The 25,924-nt window shown below is 48.0% G+C and overlaps 1 long non-coding RNA gene across 1 annotated transcript in view; it reads left to right on the top strand.

The window, feature by feature from the left end:
- Positions 1–727: 727 nt before the first annotated feature.
- The window catches only part of LOC141084242 (uncharacterized), a 39,882-nt gene continuing 14,685 nt past the window's right edge, over positions 728–25,924 (top strand). Inside the window, exon 1 of the long non-coding RNA XR_012230961.1 lies at positions 728–1,906. This is a non-coding gene — a long non-coding RNA (uncharacterized lncRNA). The remainder of the gene's footprint in view (positions 1,907–25,924) is intronic.

The raw sequence follows: 25,924 nt of genomic DNA, 5'->3' as shown, positions 1-25,924 counted from the left end.
GCTAAGTTGGTTGCCATTATACCAGTGAAAGACCTTACAGCTCAGACTACAACTATCACCTTCTACCACGAATATGTGAGACATTACGGTTGCCCCGAAGCAGTCCTCACAGACCCTGGACCTGCCTTTGAGTCCCAACTATTTCAAGAACTCTGCCAATTCCATGGGTGCAAGAAGCTAAGAACCACTCCATATCATCCACAAAGGAATGGCCTTTGTGAGAAAGTCAACAAGACCTTCATCAATATGCTGCGAACAGCATCTGTTACCAAACAAGCTGAATGGCCTCAACTACTTGATGAGTTAGGGTCTCGTTTCACATAGCGATGCACCAGCTCTCCCTACAACGATACGACCTGGTAGGGATCGCTTGTGCGTCGCTACATGGTCTCTAGTAAGCTGCCAAACAGGCAGATCTCTTCAACGACGCACCAGCGATCCCGACAACGATACGTCCTGGTAAGGATTGCTGGTGTGTTGTCACACAGCAGCTATTCTGAACGATTCCAGCCTGCGTCCCTGAGTTCTGCGTCGCCAACGAGGTTGCTCGTCGGTGTCAAACACAGCAATGCATGCTGGCCAGCAGGACGCCGACGATGAAAAAATGGCCCAGGACGTTCGAGCACGATCAGCGATATCCAGCGGGAGGGCCGGTCGCCGCTATGTGTCACATTTAGCGAGATCGCTGGCGAGATTGCTGTTGTGTCACAAAATCGGTGACGCATCCGCGATCTCGCTAGCGATCTCGCTATGCGAGACGGGGCCTTTAGATACTGAAACACCTTGGGAGTGTTCTTCACTTGGGTGAATATTTTGTAAAGGGGTTTTTCTTCACCATGGAAAGGATTCTGTTATTATCTACCACTGTTGTTCCCTTTAAGGATTAACAAGAGAATAGTGCATGCTGGCCGTTAAAGAGATTTTAAGATAATTATTCAATTAGTTTTGGTCCCTTTAAAAAGAGGCAGCTACATAAAGAGCTCTAATTACTAAACCCTTACTCCAAATAAGATGAGAATATCCTCAAATTTATGGCTCACCCACATTGGCACAACATCGCATTACACTCTGAACAATGTTATTAAATGAGTCGGTGCGCATCTGCGAGTTTTTCCTCAGCGATATTCGGACTGGGGGGAAAAATTTGCAGCATGCTGCAATTGGATGCGAGAATTGGATTGCAGTCGCCAATGCAAGTCAATGGGTATAATAAAAGAATCGTATGGCACACAGACCATAGGTGTGCCACCTGATTTTTAGGCACACATCTCAAAGGACATTTCATCAGCAAAGTACAGGAAATTCACAGCCCGAACCGTCATAAAATAATAGATATATAAAATAGATATATAAACTAGGTAGAATAGATAGATATCCTGTAGATATACTGTATAATTTCACAAGCAATAAGCTAGCACCTTTTAGTGCCTTTCATGTGGCACTAAAGGGTGTTTAGCCTTATTTAACCTATTAAATAAATAATTAAAAAAATTACGTGGTGTCCCCCCCTATTTTGGATAACCAGCTAAGGTAAAACAGACAGCTACAGGCTTATATTATCATGCTGGGAAGGTCCCTGGTTATCGGGCCCTACCCAGGCATAAAAATACAAGCCTGCAACCGACTTAGTCTTGGTGCATCACAATAGATACGCCTATTCTGGCACTTTGCCCCAATTCTTCCCAACTGTCCTAGTGCGGTGGTAGTCAGGGTAATGGTTTAGGGGGTTGATGTAGAAAACGGCAGTTATCCATGGCAAGGAATTAACATTCATCTTCTCTCTTCACACAGGTAATCAACTGATCCACCCTGCATGTATTCACTCCATTCACTGTTAGCAAGCAGCCTGAATGGTACAACTCCCCACCTCTGCTGGCTGTCATTTCCGCTGCAATATATCCAAATGGTAATCAACTGATCCACCCTGCATGTATTCACTCCATTCACTGTTAGCAAGCAGCCTGAATGGTACAACTGTCCACCTCTGCTGGCTGTCATTTCTGCTGCAATATATCCAAATGGTAATCAACTGATCCACCCTGTATGTTTTCACTCCATTCACTGTTAGCAAGCAGCCTGAATGGTACAAGTCCATACTTCTTCTTCTTGCTGTCTGTCTTCTGCTGCTTAACCATATTGCAACATATTTTAATGTGCCTGCTAAAGCTTTGGTATAATTCATTTGTTGCACTGTATTTAATACTTACTGCTTTATATCTGTGACTGGGGCCTCTCTAGATCTTATCAGGTGGAAGGTGCTATAGCATATAGATGCAGCTGGTCTAGTGCCTTTGATCATCTAACCACCCCCTGGTGTGCTGGCCCCAGCTGCCAAATTATCCCAAACCAGCTCCCACAATTCCTCTCTCCTGACCCTGTAGTGTGGCCTATATATGTAGTAGATCCTAAGGCGAAGCACGCAGTGTGGGGTGAAGCACGCAAGCAACCCATAAGCAAAGCATCACAGAAGCTAAGCATCAAGAAAACGGCAGTTATCCATGGCAGTTAGTCAGGGCAGGAATCAGGTAACCCACACTTTGCTCTCACCTTTAACCATTTGCTTTATTTTTATCCTCCTGTGCTCCCTTGCCATCCACATTCACTACCTCATCCCCCCTCCATCACGACTCATACACAACCCCTCTATACTTCCCTCTCCCATGTACAGCTCCCATGCACTTCCCACCTTCCTGAGAAACCTCAGCCCATCTTGCCCAAACACATCGCAGAAAAAAGCTACTTACAATTCCAACAACTATTTGCTCTTTATCTTCCTACTCCTACTGATTTCAGGGGACATCTCCCCCAACCCTGATCCACCATCCCCCGACCTCAATGCCTACCCTACCTCATATCGAAACCATAATAATCTTATTAATATAACTTGCACTCCCTCATCTCCATCTTTTAATTGTGCCCTCTGGAATCCACGTTCTGTTTGTAACAGGCTTCCATTTCTGCACAACTACTTTCTGAACAACTCTCTTAATCTGTTGGCCCTCACTGAAACCTGGATTCAGGATTCTGACACTGTCTCTCCTGCTGCCATTTCCAATGATGGCGGAGTCAGCAAACTCCTGTCCCCACAATGCACTTTCCAGGTCATTTCCCCCGGTCCATCACTCATATTCCCTTCTTTTGAGGTCCACACCATCAGGCTCTTCTGTCCCCTCTCCCTCAGAGTAGCGGTCATATACCAGCCCCCAGGCTCAACCACCCACTTCCTTGACCACTTTTCAGCCTGGCTGCTGCACTTCATGTCCTCAGAACTACCAATTCTTATCTTGGGAGACTTCAACATCCCCATTAACAGCCCTACTTCCACATCTGCATCCCAGCTTCTATCGCTAACCACCACTCTAGGCCTCTCGCAGCTTTCAACCTCTGAGACACACAAGGACGGTAACATCCTTGATCTAGTCTGTTCAATCTCCCACCTAAATAACTCACCACTTCCACTCTCTGACCACAACATTCTCTCCTTCACGCTCACAAATCCTCGCCCACCCCAGCTCACTCCTACCTACCACACAGTCAGAAATCTACAAGCCATTAACCCTCAGACACTTTCAGACTGCCTACACTCATCACTGTCCCCCATCTCCTCTTTTTCCTCTCCTGATCTGGCTGTTCATCACTACAATGACACTTTTAGAAGCTCCCTTGACCAAGTAGCTCCCCTCACCCTCAAAACTTCCAAGCACAGAGTAAAACAGCCCTGGCTCACATCGCAAACTCAATTTCTCCAGCGATGCTCTAGGAGTGCTGAACGCCTATGGAGAAAAACCTGCACACCAGAAGACTTCATCCACTTCAAATTTATGTTAAGAACCTATAACGCTGCCCTTCACCTTGCCAAACAGACCTACTTCACCACCCTGATCTCCTCACTAGCCAACAACCCCAAGAAACTTTTTGACACCTTTCACTCCCTCCTCAGGCTGAAAGCATAAACCCCTATCACAGACATTTGTGCTGATGATCTGGCCTCCCACTTGACAGAAAAAATAGATAATATTCGTCAGGAAATCTGCTCTCAACCACCAAGTGCTGTGACTCCCATCCCTTCCTGCATCTCCCCTGGCTCACTTTCCACATTTGATCCCATCACAGAAGAAGAAGTCTCCAGACTCCTCTCTTCCTCTCGTCCGACCACATGCACTACCGACCCCATTCCCTCACATCTCCTCCAGTCGTCACAACTCACCTAACTGCAATCTTTAATCTCTCCCTCTCCTCAGGCATTTTCTCATCCTCCTTCAAACATGCCATCGTTACTCCATTACTAAAGAAACTCGCTCTCCACCCATCCTGCACAAACAACTACAGACCAGTCTCCAATCTCCCTTCGTGTCTAAACTTTTGGAGCGCCTAGTCTGCTCCCGGCTTACCCATTACCTCTCCACTCACTCCCTTCTAGACCCTTCACAGTCCGGCTTCTGCCCCCTGCATTCGACTGAAACTGCACTCATCATAGTGACCAATGACCTTCTGACAGCAAAACGTAACGGTGACCACCCTCTGCTCTTTCTCCTCGACCTATCTGCAGCTTTCGACACTGTTGACCACCATCTCCTACTCCCTAGGCTACAGTCACTAGACATTAAGGACACTGCTCTCTCCTGGTTCTCTTCCTATCTTTCTGACCGCTCCTTCAGTGTTTTGTTCTCTGGCTCCACGTCATCTCCTCTTCCTCTCGCTGTCGTGGTACCTCAAGGCTCAGTCCTCGGCCCCTTTCTCTTTTCTCTCTACACAGCCCCAATTGGACAGACCATCAGCAGATTTGGCTTTCAGTATCATCTTTATGCTGATGACACACAACTATATATGCCATTCCCCGACTTTACCCCCGCTGTACTACAGAACGCCAGTGACTGTCTGTCCACAGTCTCCAACATCATGTCCACTCTCTATCTGAAACTCAGCCTCTCCAAAACTGAACTTCTTCTGCTCCCGCCGTCTACTAACCTCCCTAAATCTGACATTTCCCTCTTCGTGGGTGGCACCACAATAACAACCTGGCAGCAGGCGTGCTGTCTGGGTGTTATGTTTGACACCAATCTCTCCTTCACATTCCATATACAATCTCTTGCCCACTCTTGCCACTTACACCTTAAGAACATCTCTAAAATCCGCCCTTTTCTCACCATGGAAACAACAAAAACCCTCACTGTAGCATTGATCCACTCCCGCCTGGATTACTGCAACACTCTATTAATTGGCCTCCCCGTTACTCGACTATCCCCTCTCCAGTCCATACTTAATGCAGCAGCCAGGGTCATCTATCTGGCTAATCGGTACTCGGACATGTCGGCTCTTCGCCAGTCCTTACATTGGCTGTCCACTCATTATAGGATCCAATTCAAAGTACTTGCTCTCACCCACAAAGCTCTCCACAGTGCAGCACCCCCCTACATCTCCTCCCTCATTTCTGTCTATTGGCCTAACTGACCGCTGCGCTCTGCAAACAACTTTCGACTAACCTCTGCACTAATCCGTACCTCCCACTCCCGACTCCAAGACTTCTCCCGCGCTGCGTCCATCCTCTGGAATGCTCTACCCCAAGAAATTAGGACTATCCACAATTTGCATAGTTTCAGTTTCAAAACACAATTGTTCAGAGCGGCCTATCACATTCACTAATCAAAGTCATTCTATGTGTAAGTGTGCATGTGTAGCTCATTCACTATCTCATCCATCCCTCACTCCCTCAAGATGGCTGGACCATCATTGTAAATACACCATTGTAAATACACACCTGTACTTTGTATCTCCCCCACCTCATTGTAGATTGTAAGCTCTCATGAGCAGGGTCATCTTATTTTGCTTTAATTACTGTATTGTTAACGTTGTTACTTATGACTTGTGTTTTGAAACTGTTAAACTGTAAAGTGCTGCGGAATATGTTGGTGCTATATAAATAAAGATTATTATTATTGATGTCAGCTGTGTAATATCATCTTGCATGAAGCCCTGGTATTAGCAATGGAAAGGTGTCTATCAGACATCCCCATAACTAACCCAGTAATTTAAAAGCAAAAAGCACACACACAAATATTTTATTTTAAAAATCACACCTCAACTCTACCTCTCTTTTAAAAATGTATAAAAAAATAGAAAAAAAAGCCATCCAAGCCAAGAATTCCGACATAGTCCACCGAATCCGAAGCAGTGCATAAACGGTTCTTGAAAGACATAAAAAGAAAGATTAAGATATAAAAACAAGAAACACTCCCTCATTCACCAATTTATTATTAAAAGATAATCCCCGCAGCTTCAACGTAATCGATGCCATTCATACAACGACCACCAATTCTGCACTGCAACCTGCAGTGTCTTTCTGAGAACAACGCTTCATAGGTTGCTCCCAGTCATGTCTCACAGGCGATGACGTAAATAATTCAGTAACATTATCGCTTGTGAGACATGATCAGGAGTGACCAATGGTTGCGGCACAGCGTTAAAGTTTCCAGCTACCGTGAGACCCTGTGGCATTGAACAGCAGTTAAATCATATCTATGGAGCACCCCGCAGGGCCTGGGGGTACTCGGTACCGGGCCCGTCGACTTTCATGGGGGACGGTGTCACGGCGGCGACCCGGTCTGTGGCCCAGAGACGTCCAGTAATAAAATAGGGGAAAGTTGTGTGGTATTTTTGTGGTAAAAATAAAGATAATGTTTATAGATGGTGAAATACGTGACGCCACCTGTGGTATTCTAGTCAGAGGTGACCAACCCTGCGGTGTTGCTTCTCTGGGATGGCTGGTGGGCGCAGCTATGATGTTGTAGCCCTCCACAGGTAGGGCTGTAGTCCCAAGGCAAAGATGTTAAATAAATAGTAAAAGTGGCTGTAAACGTTGGGGTGCAGATAAATGAGAGAGAGACACAGAGGTGCAGTTTCTTTACCTTTTACTGGTAATAGGTTGCAGTCCGGAGTACCACATACAGGTAATGGAATGAGTCCAGCTCACCTGGAGGCATTCAGGGGATCCACCTTGCCAGGCTGGGATTTAGGACCTTCCTTTCTGCACTTTGTGTGTGGGTCTCCGCTGAATATAACTATGCTGCGACCCTCTATTTGTGATGGTTTCACTAACCTGTATGGCTGTCAGCGTGAGCCTATTCCACGGGTACCATCCTTTTCACCGTCAGCTCCGGGCTCCTTATCCGCTACGTGCCCTCAGGTGTTCAATGTGCACAGGAATTTACAATCCCCTGTACTTTCAGATTCGGCTATCAGGGCGTACAGTTCCTGTCAGCCTAGGACTCTGATGTCCCTTTTCTTTTTATTAGCGCTTCACTCATAGGTCTGCTATATGCAGTATTTTAGCTTCCCTAGAGTCTCTCAGTCTCTTCTCTTGTCCTAATCCTTCTTTACAGATCAGCTCTGCCTATCGAGCTCTTCTCAGATCAGCTCCCTGTCTTCATCTGACAGGATCTTCCAGAAAGATCTCTTTACCTCACGTCTTCACGTTTTAACTGTCATTTTTCCTCACAGCTCACAGCTGCTTCGTTTCCATGACAACCCCCTCAGCTGATTTTTAGCTGACTCACCAGCCCCCTCTGCTGGCCAGAATTTATAAGGCAGCTCCCTTTTCTGACCTGCAGCAGGAAATTGTGATTAAATCTATGCTGCCTGGCATGGGGTCCCTTTCTGCCTCCAAGCATGACTTTACCCATTAGAGGGAGGTAATGTCACTGTGACAACCGGACTCTGGGGTGTCACATCTACACCGCTCATCAGAGTCGCCAAGTCTCATAGAAACCATTGCCCTGATTGCCACTGCACCAGGGCAATTGGGAACAGCAGGAGTGAAGCAGCAAAATTGGCTCATCTAATGTGATGTGCCAATTCTGGGGCAGCGGCAGGCCTGTATTTTTTGGCCTGGGAAGGGCCTAAAAACTAGGGACCTTCGCAGCTTGATAATATAAGCCCCACAGCTGTCTGCTTTACCTTGGCTGGTTATCAAAAAAATAGGAGGGGGGAATCACTGTAATTTAAAAAAAAATATATTTAGTTATTTAAAAGATTAATAATAATGATGAGCCAATGTGCTCGGATAAGGTGTTATTTGAGCATGCTCGGGTGCTAACCGAGAGTCTTCGACGTGCTGGAAAAATATGTTTGGCCTTTATGAGTCTGCAGTCTTGGATTTTACCATTTCTTTATTTTGGTACAGTTTACAGGAAAACTTCAAGCAGAAAGCTCAGCTAGAAGGAAAAAGGAAAGTAAGATGCCGGCTAGCCACATCGGCATGTCAAAGAGTGTATCGCGAGTTTGACTCCCATTGTGCTGACTTTCCCTTTTTGCCTCTGGATAAAAAAACTAGCCTATTAACATTTTAGCGCCTGATATACTCCCGCCTTACCCGTTACCTCTCCACTCACTCCCTCCTAGACCCTTCACAGTCTGGATTCCACCCCCTACATTCGACAGAAACTGCACTCATCAAAGTGACCAATGATCTTCTGACAGCAAAACATAATGGTGACCACTCTCTGCTCATTCTTCTCGACCTTTCTGCAGCTTTCGACACTGTTGACCATCCTCTCCTACTCTCTAGGCTCCAGTCACTAGGCATTAAGGACACTGCTCTTTCCTGGTTCTCCTCCTATCTTTCCGACCGCTCCTTCAGTGTTCTGTTTTCTGGCTCCACTTCATCTCCTCTTCCTCTCACTGTTGGGGTACCTCAGGGCTCAGTCCTTGGCCCCCTTCTTTTCTCTCTCTACACGGCTCCAATTGGACAGACCATCAGCAGATTTGGCTTTCAGTACCATCTTTATGCTGATGACACACAACTGTACACATCATCCCCTGACATTACCTCCGCTGTACTACAGAACGCCACTGACTGTCTGTCTGCAGTCTCCAAAATCATGTCTGCTCTCTATCTGAAACTCAACCTCTCCAAAACTGAACTTCTTCTGCTTCCGCCATCTACTAACCTCCCTAAATCTGACATTTCCCTCTCTGTGGGTGGCACCATAATAACACCGCGACAGCAGGCGCGCTGTCTGGGTGTTATGTTTGACTCCGATCTCTCCTTCACCTCCCATATACAATCTCTTGCCCGCTCGTGCCGCTTACACCTAAAGAACATCTCTAGAATCCGCCATTTTCTCACCATGGAAACAACAAAAACTCTCACTGTCGCCCTGATCCACTCCCGCCTGGACTACTGTAATGCTCTATTAATTGGCCTCCCTCTCACTCGACTCTCCCCTCTCCAGTCTATCCTTAATGCAGCAGCCAGGGTTGTCCATCTGGCTAATCGTTACTCAGACGCGTCCGCTCTTCGCCAGTCGTTACACTGGCTGCCAATTCATTACAGGATACAATTCAAAGTACTTGTTCTCACCCACAAAGCTCTCCACAGTGCGGCACCCCCTTACATCTCCTCCCTCATTTCTGTCTATCGGCCTAACCGACAGCTGCGCTCTGCAAATGACTTTCGACTAACCTCTGCCCTAATCCGTACCTCCCACTCCCGACTCCAAGACTTCTCCCGTGCTGCGCCAATCCTCTGGAATGCTCTACCCCCAGATATTAGGACCATCCACAATTTGCATAGTTTTAGGCGCTCGCTCAAAACACATTTGTTCAGAGCGGCCTATCACATTCAGTAATCAAAGTCATTTTATGTTTGTGTGTGTGTAGCCCATTCACTATCTCCATCTAACCCCCACCCCCTGAAGATGGCTGGACCATCATTGTAAATACATCATTGTAAATACAAACCTGTGCTTTGTATCTCCCCCACCTCATTGTAGATTGTAAGCTCCCACGAGCAGGGTCGTCTTATTTCGCTTTAATTATTGTATTGTTAACGTTGTTACTTATGACTGTTGTGTTTGAAACTGTTCAACTGTAAAGCGCTGCGGAATATGTTGGCGCTATATAAATAAAGATTATTATTAATTATTATTATTATTAAAAGTTCCACAAGGGAAGACCACATCAGCAGGCTGTGCAAGTGGCGCATGCGCTAAATGGTTTCTACCTTTCTGAGCCAGGAGTCTCTGATTTCACAGTTTGTGTCGCCTAAACCTTTTTATCAGGTGTGAGACAGTGACAGGCGTTTTTGTGAATGGCTGGTATGTGTTGCAGTGGCGGAGGTCCTCTACGCTGCAAGCCTGGAATGTTTCTCTGGGACCTGTAGTTCCACGAGTCTTGCTTAGTTTATGAGGGCTGGGCTTGCAGGTTAACGGGACAGCTGGGTGGGTCTGGCTAACCACCTACCTCTCATCAATGTATGTGTCTCATGGGATATAAAGAGACTGCTGTTTGGTCACATGGTCTCTGTGTTGGAAGGTCCTGGAAGAGGACAGGTTTCCTGGAAAGCACATGGAGGAGGACATGTGCCTGCAGAGTCCGTGACGGCTATCTGAGTTGGGTAAAGCTACCGTCCTAGTATGGGTCAGTGATCCCAGTATGGCATTTCCCTAGAAGTCAGGACTGAAAAGAAGTCAGCGTGTGGAGCGGAGCTCCTGGAAGGTATCCTCGGACAAGGAGGTTGCATGAAAGTCAGATAGGTGTATCTGCTATTGCAACAGACTGGTGATTGGAACATGTTTCGTTGCTGTAATGAAATAGCCTGTATTTATGCGATTTATGCTGTGTCTAAATAAACAGAATGGGCTGTTTAAGTGAAAAATCATTCATGTGTGCCTTAATCCCGCTGCCAAATGAGTGTTCCCCAACACATTCAGTGAGCGCTATCTCACACAGGTTAAAAAACAAACAATGAAGTGCATTTGCAATGCCCTGTGCTCAGCTGTGCTCAGTTAGGCTGGTTTCACATTAGCGCTTTTTAAGCGCACGCACGGACGGGGGTAGCTCCGCCCCCGAGCCGGCTCTCTGCCCGGCGTGCCCGCCCCTTGCTTGTAGCGCCGCCTCCTAGCGGACAGCGGCGCCTGCAATCTGCGCACCCTATCTTTAGCATAGGGTGCGCAGATCGTGTGCAGGCCGTGCGCTAGTTGCGCTTTGACCTGCGCTGCGCACTTTTGACGGTGCGCCGTGCGCGCCAAAATCCGAAAAGTTCGATTTTGGCGCGCACGGCGCACCGTCAAAAGTGCACAGCGCAGGTCAAAGCGCAACTAGCGCACGGCCTGCGCACGATCTGCGCACCCTATGCTAAAGATAGGGTGCGCCGATCGCAGGCGCCGCTGTCCGCTAGTAGGCGGCGCTACAAGCAAGGGGCGGGCACGCCGGGCAGAGAGCCGGCTCGGGGGCGGAGCTACCCCCGGCCGTGCGTGCGCTGAAAAAGCGCTAATGTGAAACCAGCCTAAGCCACTCCTTTTCCCTTTATACTCTGGGCTCTGTTACTAATCCTTGTCCGAGCTAGCTTTATTGCTGCATGGCTAACAGAGGGAAAGGAGTTGGTATAGCGAGAGCTGGAGGAGTTATTAGTAACTGTTGCTTAGTTTGTACGTGTGGTAATTCCTTATCCTTCTCCATTTTGTTTTTTACCCTTCCTGCACAACCCGGTGGATTCCTCTGTTATATGTAAGTGAATATTTTGTACGTCTGGAGTTTTCTGTTAACCCTTGTGTTGGGGCGAGCATCCCAGGTGGGGACGGAATGTGGACCCACTGGACCACAGAAGGTAACCTGGACCTACCCAGACCAGGGAAGGGCAGCAGGCAGGATCTGCGGTATCTGAGCTTGTGGACAAGATGGTGACATGCAGAACTAGATAACACCGCACCACTTCAGTTATGAAGAAACATAAAAACCTCAAAAAGAGGAAAGAATCCTCCAAAAAATTCAGATACAAACCAGACAGGCCTAAATGCATCTGCACTAATAGAGGGTGCAGCGGACCCAAGTAAAATGGCAGCTGCACAGGTGCATAAATACCAAATGAAACAGCCAGCCTACAATCAGGGATTGGCCATGTGGTACACCAGTGCAGAAGAAATAATCCGCATGTGGCAGTGTTCACACAGGGAATGCAGGGCTTCTGGTTCACAACCTCTTAGTAACACCATATAGGGGGGCTGCCCAGTGCCAACTAGAATGCATCCCGTGTGAACAGAGGCCACAAGTTTGCAGAACCATTTGGGTCCAACTGCACCCTGGAAGAAATATAAAAAGTGCACAAAAACATATCAATATATGTAAGGCATTGGTTGATATTAAGGCCTTAATACGGAAGCTGGCAAACTGCGTCAAAGTTCCTTACACTTGCCAGTCCTACTCTAACATGAAAACCTCAAAAAGAGGAAAAAATCCTCCAAAAAATTCAGATACAAACCAGACAGGCCTAAATGCATCTGCACTAATACAGGGTGCAACTGACACAAGTAAAATGGCAGCTGCACAGGTGCATAAATACCAAATGAAACAGCCAGCCTACAATCAGGGATTGGTCGTGTGGTACACCAGTGCAGATGAAATAATCCGCATGTGGCAATGTTCACACAGGGACATCACGGGTTGATGCAGTCCAGTGTTATCTTCCACGGGCATACTAGGACGGCCTCTCTCTCAGGCCTCAGGCATAGCACAGGCTCAGCAGGAGAACATCAGACACCGACCCAGGACAGATGTCATCACAGGGTGGACCCTGGGGAACCAGCGGAACATCGGGACACAGGCTGAACATCAGGACTCAGACTAGACATCAGGACACAAGCCGGACATCTCTGGATAGGCAGAACATCAAAATATCTGGACACAGACTGGGCATGAGGACATCTGGTCACAGGCTGGATACCAGGACATCTGATCACAGGCTGGACATCAGGACATCTGGTCACAGGCAGGGCATCAGGACATCTGGTCACAGGCAGGACATCAGGACATCTGGTCACAGACAGGACATCATGACATCTGGTCACAGGTTGGACATCAGGACATCTGGTCACAGGCAGGACATCAGGACATCTGGTCACAGGCAGGACATCAGGACATCTGGTCACAGGCTGGACATCAGGACATCTGGTCATAGGCAGGACATCTGGTCACAGGCAGGACATCTGGACTTCAGGACACAGGCAGGACATCGGAACACAGGCATGGCAGCCCAGGTCGTCGGCTCGGACATGGATGGCACAGGACCAGGAACAACAGCGTGGCAGCTCAGATCATTGACAGAGACAAGGGCAGCGCAGGTCCAGGAACACTGGCGCGCAACTCAGGACATCGGCTGAGAGGCTGAGACACATATGGCACAGGACCAGAAATACTGGTGTGGCACCTCAGGTTATCGACTGAGACACGGACGGCACAGGACCAGGCAGAGGTGGTCGGTCATTGGCTACCAGACAGCGGTCGCCAGACTCTGGACATCGGACACCATCTCCAGGCACCAGGCAGCGGTCATCAGGTTCCAAACTACGGTCGTCAGGCTCCAGGCCTAGGAAGGAACTCAAGCGGGATGGTGCAAGCACCGCTAGGTTGGAATGGGGCCGGACGGAGTTAGCACCGCATAGCAGAGTGAGCACAGCATAGTAAACGCTCAGCAAAAACACCGGACATCTTTAAAAGACAAACCCAGGTTAGTTCACAGTCACTGGGTACAGGGTTCCAGACACAGAAGGACTTCAGGAACATAACACATAGGACACAGTTCACACAGGGTCAGGTACAGGAACAGATACAGGATCAAGGGTTCAGGCCTGAGAATGCAGCCCTCAGGGAAGCGGGAAACAAAACGCAACAGAAACAGGCCTGGACATGCAGCCTCCAGGAAAGGCGTATCTGGGTACTCCAGAGCAGGCGCAAAAACAGGCATCAGCTTTCCTAGAAGTGAACGCAGGCAGAACAAGAGCTGAACACAAAACACACATGGCAAAACTCAGAAACTTAATGCGAAGCTCTGGCACTGCCCAAAGGAAAGAGTAACTTTATATAGGAGCTGCCTCTCAGGAATACGCTGGGGAAAGCAACTCAGGTGCACACACTAACCCTCATAAAAGCAGGGAAGGTGTGGTCTCGCGCACCCTAAGCACCAACAGAAACCATTACAGCACAGTCAGCACAGGAACTGAGGCTTAGGGCACCTGGCAGCGGCTGCAAGCCTGGACACATGTGGAAAGTCATGCACCAGCTGCAGAGAATCTTAGAACCCACGGATAGCTTCCACAGCGGCAGCCAGGGACCGCACATGCGGATGGTCATGCAGCGGAGCAAAGACATCACAACACATGTAGAGCTAAGCAGCGGAGCAGGGAACTGAGCAGCATCCATACAGGTAACAGACAACAGTGTCCCTGGAGTTAGGGGAAGAGGAGAAAAGGGTTAAAGCAGAGACATGGAGAGTAACTCCGGAGAAACAAGGTACAAATCCACCGGCGTTACACCTTGTCTGTGTTGCCCTGTTTGTCGGGTTGGGGTACTGCGGTGCACAGTAGTGCCCCCTCTTTCCTGGGAGTGGGAAGAGAACAGACGGATGGCTAACTTAGGAGATAAGGCATGGGTGGAGGCCCCGGCATCTTCACCATTTGAAGTATCCCGGGAAGCAAGGCGAGCTAGGGCGCCCTCTAGTGTTAGGGACAGGTAAGGAGCCCCTGGTCCTGGGTCACCCGACAGCTGTGTCGTGACACAATGTTCTCTGTCATTTCCCTTTACCACTTCCACTGCTGTCCAGTTCCACACTCTTTATCCCTATATATAGTCCCCAGTTCTCTCCCCAATCTTTTCAACCAGAAGCACCCCAACCCTTCTTTTTCTATCTACATCCAATATCCTTTCCACCTTTTCCACTCTCCTTTCCCTATTTATCCATGTATCCATCCTTATTTATTCACCTTTTCCACTCCCCCTTCTATCCTTATTTATAGTCCATCTCCCCAGATCCACCCTCTTTATCCCTATTTATAGTCCCCAGTCCTTCTCTCCCCACCCTTTTCACCCAAAAGCACCCCACCTCCATTTTTTCTATGTACGTCCAATATGCTTTCCACCTTTTCCACCCCATCTCTATTCCTATTTATCCAACTATCAATCCCATCTATCCCTCTATCCCTTTTTATCCACCAATCAAACCCCTCAATCCCCCTTCTTTCCACCCCCTCTCTATCCCTATTTATCCTCCTATTAATTCCCTCTATCCCCCTTCTTTCCACCCCCATCTATGCCTTTTTATCCACATATCTTTTCATATTTATTCACATTTTTCAACTCTCCCCTTCTATCCCAGCTCAGCTTTACAGTTGGCTATTCACAGCAATATAAGTTTAAATAGGCCTTTTAATAAAACAACAGGCCAATTTAGAGTTGACATATATTAGAATTGGGTTTGACAGGCTGAAGATTAAAAACCCTCACACATTTGTGATAATCGCACTGATGAAAATGCGCTGGAGATGAACGGAATAAGATTTTGTGCATCTCCCTGTGATGCTGCAGAGCGCCCTGCATTGGCAGTGGAATTGCTTCTTGTCTCCAAGTTTTTTTGGACATAAGTGAGAAAACAGATCACATGAGTATAAATCAACAAGATAAAAATTAGCTAGGAAGGAAGTCATCCTTCTCCTTTATTTTCATTCCAAAATACACCTGCTTCCTAATTCCAGCTGTTTTCCTGAATTCAGTAGCATCTGGTGTTGTCAGATCTATGTGACCGCCGAGCACAGCAGATTGAGTAACTGGATTGCTCATCTTTATATAATACTTCACATGATACTTTTACATGGTTAACAGGAAAGTTAAGAGGGTTCACAGTAATCAAACATAAATAAAGCTGAAATAATAGGGCTCTATAATTTCTTAATATACTCTGCTAAAATGATTTTCACTATCATTAATTTTGGGTGTGTCTTTGTGCAGGGGGACATTTGTTTATATACAGTTGTGGCCAAAAGTATTGACACCCCTGCAATTCTGTCAGATAATATTCAGTTTCTTCCTGAAAATGATTGCAATCACAAATTCTTTGGTATTATTATCTTCATTTTATTTGTCTTAAATGAAAAAACACAAAAGAGAATGAAGCAAAAAGCAAAACATTGATCATTTCACACAAAACTCCAAAAATGGGCCAGACAAAAATATTGGCACCCTCAGCCTAATACTTGGTTGCACAACCTTTAGCCAAAATAACTGCGACCAACCGCTTCTGGTAACCATCAATGAGTTTCTTACAATGCTCTGCTGGCATTTTAGACCATTCTTCTTTGGCAAACTGCTCCAGGTCCCTGATATTTGAAGGGTGCCTTCTCCAAACTGCCATTTTTAGATCTCTCCACAGGTGTTCTATGGGATTCAGGTCTGGACTCATTGCTGGCCACCTTAGAAGTCTCCAGTGCTTTCTCTCAAACCATTTTCTAGTGCTTTTTGAAGTGTGTTTTGGGTCATTGTCCTGCTGGAAGACCCATGACCTCTGAGGGAGACCCAGCTTTCTCACACTGGGCCCTACATTATGCTGCAAAATTTGTTGGTAGTCTTCAGACTCCAGAATGCCATGCACACGGTCAAGCAGTCCAGTGCCAAAGGCAGCAAAGCAACCCCAAAACATCAGGGAACCTCTGCCATGTTTGACTGTAGGGACCGTGTTCTTTTCTTTGAATGCCTCTTTTTTTCTCCTGTAAACTCTATTTTGATGCCTTTGCCCAAAAAGCTCTACTTTTGTCTCATCTGACCAGAGAATTTTAGGCTTTTTCAGGTAAGTTTTGGCAAACTCCAGCCTGGCTTTTTTATGTCTCGGGGTAAGAAGTGGGGTCTTTCTTTCCTGGGTCTCCTACCATACAGTCCCTTTTCATTCAGACGCCGACAGATAGTACGGGTTGACACTGTTGCACCCTCGGACTGCAGCTTGAACTTGTTTGGATGTTAGTCGAGGTTCTTTATCCAATATCTGCACAATCTTGCGTTGAAATCTCTTGTCAATTTTTCTTTTCCGTCCACATCTAGGGAGGTTAGCCACAGTGCCATGGGCTTTAAACGTCTTGATGACACTGCGCACGGTAGGCACAGGAACATTCAGGTCTTTGGAGATGGGCTTGTAGCCTTGAGATTGCTCATGCTTCCTCACAATTTGGTTTCTCAAATCCTCAGACAGTTCTTTGGTCTTCTTTCTTTTCTCCATGCTCAATGTGGTACACACAAGGACACAGGATAGAGGTTGAGTCAACTTTAATCCATGTCAACTGGCTGCAAGTGTGATTTAGTTATTGCCAACACCTGTTAGGTGCCACAGGTAAGTTACAGGTGCTGTTAATTACACAAATTAGAGAAGCATCACATGATTTTTCGAACAGTGCCAATGCTTTTGTCCACCCTCTTTTTTATGTTTGGTGTGGAATTATATCCAATTTGGCTTTAGGACAATTCTTTTTGTGTTTTTTCATTTAAGACAAATTAAATGAAGATAATAATAACAAAGAATTTGTGTTTGCAATCATTTTCAGGAAGAAACTGAGTATTATCTGACAGAATTGCAGGGGTGTTAATACTTTTGGCCACAATTGTAGTACATTCTCCACCATCCAAATAAGCCCTGAAAATCCCCTGTGTTCTATAATTGTGTTGTCATGATCTCAGTGCGGGTTTGACTCGCACACGTGGGGTTAATGTTTGGAACCAGTGCTGATGACTGGCATTTCTGGGGTTAAAGGTTGTGATCCCGGTGCAGGCTTACCTGCACACCTGGGGCTATGATTGTGGCCTCTCCCTGGTTCTGGGGGAGGCTTCTTATAGCCTCAGGACGCTCCCATCCCTGTCAGTTATACTTTCGCCCTTGGCATTGTGTGGTGACCCCTGAGTGTGTTTGTGCTGTGTTCTGGTTACTTGATTCTCTGTGTATGACTCGGTCTGTTCCCTGGATATCGCTTTGGATTCTGCCTGGTACCTTATATGTCTGTTTGGTTTTGATCTCTGCTTGGCCCGGATTATCCGCTCTGTCTCCTCCCTGGTACTGTACTGTGATCCTGTGTATGACCTTTGGCTTTGTCTGACCTCCCATCTGTTTATCTCTCCTGTACCTCGCTGGTCTGTACTGTGCATAACCTCTGCTTTGCTTGGACTCTGAGTTCTCTTCCTTCTCTGTGTGCAGGACGCTAAGCCCCGCCCCCTTGCAGTCACATGACCATAGATCCTATGCTTGCTTCCTAAACTTCAGCATCCACAGGTCCTGTGCATCGGTACTATCTGGCTGTACCTGACCCCGGTACCCCTACATTGCGGGTGAGTCACTGCTCAGCGGAGGCTGCACGCCGGCGCTGACACTCAGGACACGCGCACTGGCTCAGTGAGCAAGTACAGTGCGGTGTTCCTGACATTATAACTGACCATTTCAGTTTTTTTTTCTTCAGAAAAAAAAAAAAAAAAAGGTGTGTGTTATCCTCATGGATCCCATACAAGCCTTGTCTGATCAGGTCAAGCACCTGACCCAAATGTTCCATAAGCTCAATGTGGAACAACGCACGATGACCCAGCAACAGTTGGTAGTTACTGTGCAAGAGGCTGTCGATGCAGGGGCTTCTAGTTCTGGGGGTAGGGATGTGTCATTAGCGTCCCCCGAATCTCCGGTCAAATTGCCAGACTTTTTCTCAGGGGACAAAAAGGAGTTCAGGTCTTTCAGAGAAGGATGCAAGCTTTTTTTTTCTCTAAGGCCCCGCTCCTCCGGGGATGGGTTCCAGAGGGTGGGGGTCATTATTTCCCTACTTCGGGGGGCTCCGCAAGCATGGGCTTTCTCTCTGTCTTCCTCTGCTCCTGAACGTATGTCAGTGAACGCATTCTTTGAGGCCCTCGGGCACATTTATGATGAACCTGACCGAGTGCGATTGGCAGAGGATATGTTGATGAGTGTCTGTCAGGGGAAACATTCAGCTGAGTGGTTTTGTTCTGAGTTCCGCCGCTGGGCGGCAGAGGTCTCTTGGAGCGACGCTGCACTCCGAGGACTCTTTCGCAGAGGCTTGTCCGAGCGGCTGCAGGATGCCTTGGCGTTACATCCCCCACCTAACTCTCTCGAGGACGCCATGACCCAGGCCGTCCGGATGGATCGCAGGCTGCGGGCCAGAGGGGTGATGCAGGTGGATACTCCATTATTCCCCAGTGGAAAAGAGACTGCCCCTGAGCCCATGGATGTAGGCGCCCTCTCCCTGAAGGATACGGAGAGGAAACGCCGGAAGGACAAGCAGTTATGCTTTTACTGCGGTAAAACGGGACATTGGAAAAGGGAGTGCCCGAATTGCCCGTCTTCAAACCCGGTCGGCGGGAAACGACTAGGTCTGGGTAGTCAACGGGGAGGCTGCTCAGACCCTCAGGTACCATTTTCCTCGTTTTCTAAAGTATTACTGCCTGTGGAACTATTTGTGGACGGTAGTTCTTTTTCCTCTACAGCCTTCGTCGACTGCGGATCATCTATTAACCTCATTGACTCCCAATTGGTCACACACTGCAAGATAGGGACAGTTAGGCTCAAGGTTCCGATCAAGGTGATGGCCATTGACTCATCTCCCCTCACTAAGGAGGGAATTCGCTTTATGTCTGATGTGTTTTCGCTCAGAGTGGGCGCTATTCATGTGGAAAACATAAGTTGTTTTGTGCTGGACAATCTACCTGCAGGGTTGGTGTTGGGCATGCCCTGGTTACAACGCCATAACCCAGTTATTAACTGGAAAACAGGGGAGATTGTTCAATGGGGGTTTAATGATTTTGAGTTATGTGATAAATCCGCACTGCTGGTTGAACCAGTTAAATCTTTGTCTGTATCATCTGTCGAGCTGGAATGTATTCCGGAATGCCTGAAGGACTTCGAAGATGTATTCTCCGTAAGCGAGGCCGAGATGTTACCGCCACATAGACCCTTTGACTGTGCTATTGAGCTGGTCCCGGGGGCTAAATTACCCAAAGCCCGTCTGTTTAATTTGTCTGGTCCTGAGCGCTTGGCTATGAAGGAGTACATTACTGAAAGTCTGCGCAAAGGACACATACGTCCTTCAGTCTCACCTGTAGCGGCAGGTTTCTTTTTTGTAAAGAAAAAAGATGGCGGGTTACGTCCCTGTCTCGACTTCCGGGAGCTTAATCAAATTACTGTACGGAATACGTACCCCCTTCCGTTGATTCCCGATTTATGTAACCAGCTATCAGGGGCAAAGTGGTTTTCTAAACTTGACCTTCGGGGGGCATATAATTTGATAAGGGTCCGGGAGGGGGATGAATGGAAAACCGCGTTCCTCACGACCGAGGGACTATTTGAAAATTTAGTCATGCCGTTTGGTCTTACCAACGCCCCTGCCATATTTCAGAATTTCATCAACGTGGTATTCTCGGATCTCATTGGTCGTTTTGTCGTTATCTACTTAGATGATATTTTGATATATTCCCCCGACAAGTGTTCTCATTTGGAACATGTACGAACTGTGCTCCAAAGGCTTAGAGAAAATCATTTGTATGCCAAATTGGAGAAATGTGTATTCTGTGTACAAGAGTTGTCCTTTTTGGGGTTAATTGTATCCGGTGAGGGTTTTCGCATGGACCCCATGAAGGTGCAGGCCATTGCGGATTGGGAGCAACCCCGAGATCTTAAGGGTCTTCAGCGCTTCTTGGGGTTCGCCAATTATTACCGCAAATTTATCCGGGGGTTTTCGCAAGTGGTCAAACCTCTCACGGATCTAACATGCAAAGGTGCGGATGTGGGAAATTGGTCCTCGCTTGCAAAAGAGGCCTTTGCAACACTGAAAAAATGTTTTATGTCTGCTCCTGTGTTAGTGCAGCCAGATCCGTCCAAACCATTCGTCGTGGAAGTGGACGCCTCTGAGGTGGGGGTGGGGGCGGTGTTGTCCCAAGGGCCTGCCACTCTAACCAACCTCAGGCCATGTGCTTTCTTTTCCAAGAAGTTCTCTGCTGCGGAAAGAAATTACGACGTAGGCAATAGAGAGCTTCTTGCGGTCAAATTGGCGTTTGAAGAATGGAGGCACTTTTTGGAGGGGGCCAGTCACCCGGTTACGGTGATCACGGATCACAAAAATCTGTCGTACATTGAGTCTGCTAAAAGACTAACGCCCAGACAGGCCCGTTGGTCACTTTTTTTTTCCCGTTTTCAGTTTACGATTACATTTCGTCCAGGGTCTAAGAATGTCAAGGCTGACGCCTTATCACGCAGTTTTCAGCCGGTGTCGCCCCCTGAGCCACCGTCCTCCATTCTTCACCCTGGGGTTGTGATAGCAGAGGTCTCATCTGAATTGGAACGGGAGATTCTGGGGGCCCAGTCGCAGGCCTCGGCGGCCAAGCCGGAGGGGAAGTTGTTTGTCCCAGAGCAACTTCGCCTGAAACTCTTGCAGGAGTTCCATGAATCCAAGCTGAGTGCTCACCCTGGTATTTCAGCCACACGTCTGGCGGTGGCTAGGATCTTTTGGTGGCCTACCCTTGGTTCGGACATAAAAAAATTCATTGCTGGTTGTGGGGTCTGCGCTCGTTCTAAAAGCTCTCATAGCCGGCCGGCAGGGGAGCTGATACCCTTGGCAGTGCCCGAAAGGCCATGGACTCATTTATCCATGGATTTTGTTACCAATCTCCCTCCATCTAAGGGTAATACAGTGGTATGGGTAGTGGTGGACAGGTTTTCTAAGCAGGCTCATTTCGTACCCCTGTCCGCACTACCGTCAGCTGAGACGTTGTCCAGGTTGTTTGTGCAGCATGTGATCCGGTTGCATGGGGTACCCCTGAATGTGGTGTCTGATCGTGGTGTGCAGTTTGTGGCTAAGTTTTGGCGTGCTTTCTGCAAAAAATTAGGTATGTCTCTGTCCTTTTCGTCTGCATACCATCCTGAGAGCAATGGGCAGACGGAGCGCACTAACCAGTCCCTGGAACAGATCCTCAGGTGTCTAACCTCTGCTAGACAGAATGACTGGTGCGATGCACTGCCGTTGGCTGAATTTGCCTTCAATAGTTGGGTGAGTCAATCCACTGGTAGGTCCCCTTTCTTGATTAACTATGGGTTCAGTCCTCATTTTGGTGAGTTTTCTCGTCTGGATTCGGGGTGTCCCGGGGCTGAGGATTCTGTTCAGCGGTTAAAAGATACATGGGCAGAAGTCCAGCGGCGTATATCTAGGTCTCAAGGCAGGTATAAGTTTTTCGCGGACAGGAAACGAACACCTGGTCCCATGTTTCGGGTGGGAGAGAAAGTTTGGCTCTCCACGCGAAACATTAAGTTAAAGATTCCGTCAGCCAAGTTGGGACCCAAATTCATTGGCCCGTACAAGATTGTGGAAAAAATCAATCCAGTGGCGTATAGGCTGTGCCTTCCACCCTCTTTCAAGATCCCTAACGTCTTCCACAAATCTCTACTGAAACCTTTTGAAGCAGTACGGGGTGACTCCGAGTCTGCTGCTCCTCCGGTTTTGGTCGAGGGGCAGGTGGAGTACGAGGTTGGTCATATCGTAGATTCCAGGTTGGTACGGCGGTCGGTACAGTACCTGGTTCATTGGAAGGGGTATGGACCGGAGGACAGGTCCTGGGTACCAGCCCGGTTGATGCATGCTGATCGCCTGGTGCGGGCTTTCCATGCTAAGTACCCGGGCAAGTCTGGGGGTCCAGAGGCCCCCCGTTGAGAGGGGGGTACTGTCATGATCTCAGTGCGGGTTTGACTCGCACATGTGGGGTTAATGTTTGGAACCAGTGCTGATGACTGGCATTTCTGGGGTTAAAGGTTGTGATCCCGGTGCAGGCTTACCTGCACACCTGGGGCTATGATTGTGGCCTCTCCCTGGTTCTGGGGGAGGCTTCTTATAGCCTCAGGACGCTCCCATCCCTGTCAGTTATACTTTCGCCCTTGGCATTGTGTGGTGACCCCTGAGTGTGTTTGTGCTGTGTTCTGGTTACTTGATTCTCTGTGTATGACTCGGTCTGTTCCCTGGATATCGCTTTGGATTCTGCCTGGTACCTTATATGTCTGTTTGGTTTTGATCTCTGCTTGGCCCGGATTATCCGCTCTGTCTCCTCCCTGGTACTGTACTGTGATCCTGTGTATGACCTTTGGCTTTGTCTGACCTCCCATCTGTTTATCTCTCCTGTACCTCGCTGGTCTGTACTGTGCATAACCTCTGCTTTGCTTGGACTCTGAGTTCTCTTCCTTCTCTGTGTGCAGGACGCTAAGCCCCGCCCCCTTGCAGTCACATGACCATTCACATGACCATAGGTCCTATGCTGGCTTCCTAAACTTCAGCATCCACAGGTCCTGTGCATCGGTACTATCTGGCTGTACCTGACCCCGGTACCCCTACATTGCGGGTGAGTCACTGCTCAGCGGAGGCTGCACGCCGGCGCTGACACTCAGGACACGCGCACTGGCTCAGTGAGCAAGTACAGTGCGGTGTTCCTGACATCTGTATGGCCAACTTACAGTAAATGGGATATTTTGTAAGAGTGGACAATGGTGGTGAAACACAGGTGTGCATTGTTTTGTGGGGTTTTTTTCACATAGAATCTTCACAGATACAAAAATTGCTGATAGCAGTGTTGAAGCAGCACAAAGCTTCAATGATGTCTTACGGTACGACCAAAGGAGATTTCAGAGAGCCTCAGAAGAAGAGTTTTTGATGCTCATCAGACTGAGAAAGCTTAAAAAAAACATTTCTAGAGAATTTGGCCTCCATCAATCCAGATTCAGACAGATTGTGTGCAAATTAAGGAAATTTGTAATGGGCTCAGAAATTTGTGCTTTAAGCCAAGAAAGAATTGGAGGGGTGTGACTAGAAGCCCCATCCAATCTGAGGACGGATACGCAGCAGCATACGATACCAAGATCTGAGGAGAGACAAGGGAGGTGGTCCAGGTTCTACTCCAGGACTGACCTTGGGTAGATGGTAGCTGATCCCCTAGGAATGGGTAGCTGGGGTGTCCCGAGGAAATGTCCAATACTTGCAGACAGGCAGAGTAAAACTGCAGGTACTGTACCACGGATGCAGATGGGAGCGGCTGATGGAGAGATGAGCAAGTGTAAAAGGACCAGGTAATGTAGAGGTGAGCTCTGGCTGGTGTAGCGGGACCGTCTAACGTACAGATGAGCATTGGTAGGTGTAATGGAACCGGCTGATGTGGAGAAGAACTCTGGCAGGTGCAACGGGACCAACTGACGTAGAGATAAGCACTGGCAGGTGCAGCAGGACCGGATGATGTAGAGATGAGCACGGGCAGGTGCAACCGGACCTGCTGACATAGAGATGAGCAATGGTAAGTGCAATGGGACCGGCTGACTTAGAGATGAGCTCAGGCAGGTTCAGTGTACAGGGATACGAGCACTGGGACCTGAGAACTCACAAGAGTGTTAGGAAACAAACTCACAACATTGGACAGGCACTTCCATGTTGGAGGAGGTGCCTTAAATAGTAAGTGTAGTAAGTGTCCTCCAGCTATTGGCTGGGGACACTTTTGGGGAACACTTGTGGCCCTTTTAAGAAAGGGGAAGTCTGCTCGTGTGTGCTCTAAGTACAGTGCCCGGGGACCTGCATGATTACACGCATCCCGGTCAGCTGCAGACCTGGAAGAAAGAGACGGAGCAGGATGGGGGCTGCGGGGGTGAGTATGCTGATGTCTCTGTAGGGGGCAAGGGACTGCATGCAGAGATGTCGACGCTATAATACCCACTCCTTATGCCCCCTCTTTTTCAAGCCTGCCAGGAATCTCTCCATGATGGGAGGGGCATGGATGTTCTCCTTGGGCTCCCATGACCTCTCCTCACAACCAAACTCCTTCTAATCCGCAAGAAAGAAGGCCCTCTTGGTGGCCAGAATTTTCTCTACCTCGAAAACGTCCTCAGTGCTGACAGGAGCTGGAGTGGTACCAGGAACCTTGAAGAAAGAACTGAGGACAATGAGTTTGAGAAGAGACACATGGAAGGAATTGGGGATTTGCAAAGAGGCCAGGAGTTTGAGTTTGTAGGTTACTGGATTCATTTGTTTCAACACCTCGAAGGGACTGCTGAAGCGCAGGACCCAATTTAAAGGGTGGTATCTTGAGACATATATACTTAGATGAAAGCCAGACTTTATCTCCGATAAGAAACAGAGGCAAATCCTAACGTTTCTTGTCCGCGTGTCTTTTCATCCACTAGGAGGATGTCACTAAGGACGCCTTGGTCTACTCCCAGATTTCTGAAAAGTTCCTGATGAGGGAATTGGCAGCAGGAATATCGGAGGTGATAGCCACAGGAAACGGGACTTTGGGGTGTTGATCATAGACCAAGAAAAACTGAGATTTGGCAGAAGACTCGCACACGTGGTTATTGTATGAGAATTCGGCCCAAGGTAGGAGTTCAGCCCAGTCACTGTGGTGAGCTTTGACAAAGTGCTGGAGGAAATTAGTTAAGATATGATTGACTCATTCCACTTGGCCATTGGAGTGAGGATGGTAGGATGATGATAAATTCAGAGTACCATCTAGTAGCTTACAGGTGGCCCTCCAGAAATATGAGGTAAGCTGAACACCTCTATTGGAGACTATGTGAAGTGGTAGGCCATGGAGGCAAAAAATATGAAGAATAAATTCTTTGCCAGTTCTGTCGCAGTTGGAACAGGGTGAAGTGGGCCATCTTGGAGAAATGTTCCACAACCTCCCAGATGACAGTACTCCTGGTCGATGCTGGCAGATTGGTGATAAAATCCATGGAAATATGCTGCCGGGGGCAGATGGAACCGACAAGGAAAACAACTGACCAGTCGGAAGCTGTTTGTGAGCCTTATGTTGGGCACATGAGGGACAGGCACAGACCAATTTCGCAATATCTTTGCACAGGGTCGGCAACCAATATTATGGAGAGATAAGCAGAGGTGTCTTCTTCTGTCCGACATGACTTGCTACCTTAGATGAATGAACCCAGAGAAGCAGCCGCTTACTATCAGATACAGGGACGTAAGTCTTACTGGAGGGAAGACGAGACAAGTCCAGTGGAGTGACCATGATTATTTTGGAGGGCTTGATGCTCTGTTTAAGCTCCTCCTCCTGGTTGGAGGGGTGGAAGGACCTGGAGAGAGTGTCC

The sequence above is a fragment of the Dendrobates tinctorius genome, unplaced genomic scaffold (assembly GCF_039654945.1).
Source record: "Dendrobates tinctorius isolate UK_male_01 unplaced genomic scaffold, ASM3965494v1 ptg000022l, whole genome shotgun sequence".
NCBI classification, from domain to species: Eukaryota; Metazoa; Chordata; class Amphibia; order Anura; family Dendrobatidae; genus Dendrobates; species Dendrobates tinctorius.
The sequence above is the reverse complement of the archived record's forward strand: the minus strand, read 5'-3'. Positions and strand labels throughout refer to the sequence as shown.